The 4034-nt window shown below is 43.9% G+C and overlaps 1 protein-coding gene and 1 long non-coding RNA gene across 2 annotated transcripts in view; one reads left to right on the forward strand and one right to left on the reverse strand.

Annotated features, from left to right (window-relative positions):
- The window catches only part of LOC116687418 (uncharacterized), a 5868-nt gene extending 2094 nt beyond the window's left edge, over positions 1-3774 (forward strand). Inside the window, exon 3 of the long non-coding RNA XR_004331539.1 lies at positions 3718-3774. This is a non-coding gene — a long non-coding RNA (uncharacterized LOC116687418). The remainder of the gene's footprint in view (positions 1-3717) is intronic.
- The window catches only part of lrch1 (leucine-rich repeats and calponin homology (CH) domain containing 1), a gene marked incomplete in the record, with an annotated part of 222442 nt that overhangs the window by 175334 nt on the left and 43074 nt on the right, over positions 1-4034 (reverse strand).

Genomic DNA, 4034 nt, shown 5'->3' on the forward strand with positions numbered 1-4034 from the left:
CCTAGCAACACCAAACAATACATTGTGGACGGTCAGTTTAATTTTTGCAAAGCCATTCTCTCAGAGGATTCGTGATTAAAGGAACATTATAAAAATTCAGCCATATAAATGCCGATACCAAGAGTTGGAAATGGCCGATAATGTTGCCCGCCAAATACAATCTGTCAGGCTAGCTACTCCAAATGTGTAGAAATAAAAACCCTGTGACGCTGGTTGTGAAAATTTTCATATTCAATGGCCAAAACAAACGTACCAAAACCAATCTGACAGTCTTGCGATCATTTTGAGAGCAGATCTGAGTTATTTAAATGAACTGTGGACAGTTGCTTGGCTGTAGTTGACTTCCACCCAATTTAGTCTCCAGGTCAAATCTGCCAAGGAAAAATCAGTACAGTCAATATGGATTGCTATAGTACTCATGGTGAATACGGCAGGCCCACAAGAAGTAACTGATGGGTTTTTTTTGTTTTTGTTGGCCACTTTTACTCACAAACATGGCTACGGGCACTAGGATTGGCACATCCCCGATGTGAGTCGAAGGTGAGATTTGATTTGTGGCATGTGTCACTTTGAACAATAGCCTCGAGAAGCTAACGAGGACTTTCTGTACACGTCTGTAAAGTAGCCCCAAGATGCCTAAACGAGGACTTCTGAACGTCTGAAGTAGCCTCTGAGATGCATAACGATAGAGATTCTGTCACGTCAATCAGTAAAAAGGGACCACTAACAAAGTTGTCAATGTGGTACAAGTGCATCACCACACAAAAAGGCTGTCAGTGAATGGTGTTTATGCCAATCAAAAACCATAGCTAGCTACAACGTTTTTGAAATGATTGCCATTCTCGTTATTGTTGTAGAGAAGGAATTATTTTCATTGCGATTTACCCAATTCACAGTGTAACCCGTTACATGGAGCATGTTGCGACTCAAATCTGCACTCGACTCTATGGGCAAGCGGACAGTATTTTGGCAGCGGGATGAGCGAAGACGGGATTTGTCACGGTCCTTCCTGTCGCCTCGACACAAACACAATATCGACGTCAGTGATCAGCAGCAGCCAAAAAAGGCGAAAGAAATGTCAGGTAGATTATTGATTGGCTCCGGAGGCGAGAGGAGACTCTTCACATAGTTTTTTATTAAGGAGCGCGAGAAAACGCCCAGAGCTCGTTCCCGGCAGCCAAAAAGTCACAGAAACACCCTCGTGCCGTCTCTCTACAGAGCCAATACTGGTAAAGTCACTTTCAAATACAACAAAGTCTCCAAGCCTGCCAGTATTAACTAATGAATCACTGCCCAGGGCAGCGTTTGCATCATGGGTCACGCACGGCACAGGAAGTGACTATTTAAACAATGCGGTGGAGAAACAAAGAGCTCAGCCAGTCCTGCTTGCATCCTCTAAGCAAACAGGCAGTCAGTATTTGTGTGTGTGTGTGTGTGGGTGTGTGTGTGTGTGTCGTGTGCTGTGTGTCCAACACAGTGCGGTTTGAGCGTTCTTTTTCATTAGTTTGTGCAGTGATTATCCGGTATGATGTCACTGTGTTAGTAAGAGGTTAAAGAGAATTTGGAGGAAAACCACACCACAAACACACACACACCAACACACACCACACACACACACACACCACACAACACACACACAAACCACACACACACACACACACACACCAACACACACACACACACAACAAGATTACGCATGCAGTAATGCTGCAGGGCGTGTGAACATACACGGAGACAAAGAGTGGCTACTGTAGGACAATGGGTAGGTTGCTTGTGAAGTGTGTTACAAATGTTGTGAACTAGTGGAGATACAGGCTGCGGGTCAGTGACCGCTACGCAGGTCTAATGGACTTGACAATGGGGTGTTGGGAGGCCCAAAGAAGTGGGAACAACACAACAACTATCCGAGCAACAAACAGAGTGCAGGAATGCAGAGGGCAGAGCAAGTGACACACAGGAATGCTTCCTGCTACTCGTTAAAAACAGCTCGTATCGGGGGGAGGAAAGGGGAGGGAGGAAGTTAGGCAGAGGATGGCAGGGAAAAAATAGGTGATAAAGTCACGTTTAAAATACCCCAGTTAACGTTAAGTCACGTTTAACTATCATCAAGTGTTGGAAAACGACGAGTCACCCTCTGAAGTGTCAAACTGTTTAGGGCGTCATACGGCACGAGATAGCGCTGGGCTTACCCCTATCACAGCACTTTCGCTGTGGTTAACAAAACCTAAATTAAGAATGATATACCGGTTCACTTGGCAGCTGATGATTTATTGCATGAATAAGGTCTTCGAAAGTGTTCATTACTATTCTGGTGTTGTTGTAGAGGGGCAGAGAGAGCCATACTCTGTCAATAGAGCCGACGTACCACATATACGGCGGACCCGATGATTAGACATTTACCGAGATCCATCGGTTATAGGCATTCAAAACCTCAGATGAAAAAAATAAAAGACTTTTCAAATATTCAATTCATAAAATAATATTAATAATTAAAAAGTAAAAACATAAAAAAACTGGAACAATGTATGGCACTGGTTATTTCGGTCAATGAGAACCAAGCTCTACAATCCTGTCTCGGATATGACTTTGTCTAATATTATCGGAATCCTTAATTAGGCTTAGGTCCCTAAACTTCTCTGAATTTTTTGTTATCTTTTATTGATAGACTTAGGTGGCTTCACCTAATCCTGTATCTGAAGCTCTTTTATATAGACCTTAGTAGCTCCGAATACTGTATCTGAGTCTCTTTATTATAGACCTTAGTGGTCCCGTAAACGTATCTGAAGTCTTTTATTATAGCCTAGTGGTCCCGTAATACTGTAGTCTGACAGTCTCTTTTATATAGACCTAGTGGTCCTCATACTGTTCTGAAGCTCTTTTAGATAGACCTTAGTGGTCCCCTAAACTGGAGCTGAAGTCTCTGTATCTAGGACCTCTTAGTGGTCCACGAATACTGTATCTGAAGTCTCTTTTATATAGACCTTAGTGGTCCCCTAACACTGTATCTGAATTCTCTTTCATAAAGACCTTAGTTGTGCCCTAATACTGTATCTGAAGTCTCCCTTAAATAGGCCTTACTGCCACTTTGCTCGTTTGAAAGCCATGATGTTGCGCTCTCATGTGGGGGTCAAATTCTCTGGCCGGGCAAAACAGAAAATGGGGAGGGTAACCTTGCACCTTATGACCTCATAAGGGGAAGATTCCAGATTGGCCCACCTGAGCTTTCATTTCCTCAACGGTAGAGCAGGATACCCATGGCTCACTTTACACGTATCATCACTTCTAGCCACCGGGGGGCAATAGGAAGGCTGGGGGGGGGAAGAGAGAACCTTTGATGTATCTGTATCTATCTCGGCTGAGGAAGGAGCAACGTCTATGCCTTCCCTACCGTGTACATTGTTGTGGGACATTGTCCTCCCCAACTCGCCAAAAGTCGGAGTTACTCCATCTTTTCGGTAAATTCTGTTTAGAAAACCTTGACTCCATATAAGACAACGTCATCAGACACAATCCATGCCATTGGAATCAACGTGGCTGTGCACACGTGCAGGTTCATGAGCTCAGACCCGCGGTAGGTGTCATGTGACTGCGGTAACCGTCCCAACCCTAAATGAAAGACTTTTCGTCTGTCCACTTGTTAAATGAGAATCTGTTCTAGTTTCTTCTCTTTTCTGGGACTGTAAACTGAAGATCTTGTGAAGTTGTGGACAGAACAAGACATTTGAGAACGTCATCTTGGGCTTTTTGGGAAAGACTGATCCACATCTTTCACCAAACAACTCATCCATTCATCTGGGGCAGCAGACTCTTAATGTCAGTAATTTGAAGCGTTTTGATAGGCTGAAATGTTTCTGGTGCTTATGGTTCAGATCTTCAGTCAGGTCTCTAAAGTAAGTATAAACTCTGTTTGTGTGTAGCTGTATCCTCTGGTTGTGCAGGAAAAGGTCAGACTCCTCCCTGCAGTACAGTAATGACAGGCTTCATCACACACACACACACACACACACACACACACACACACACACACACACACA

This window comes from Etheostoma spectabile, chromosome 4 (genome assembly GCF_008692095.1).
Source record: "Etheostoma spectabile isolate EspeVRDwgs_2016 chromosome 4, UIUC_Espe_1.0, whole genome shotgun sequence".
NCBI lineage: Eukaryota > Metazoa > Chordata > Actinopteri > Perciformes > Percidae > Etheostoma > Etheostoma spectabile.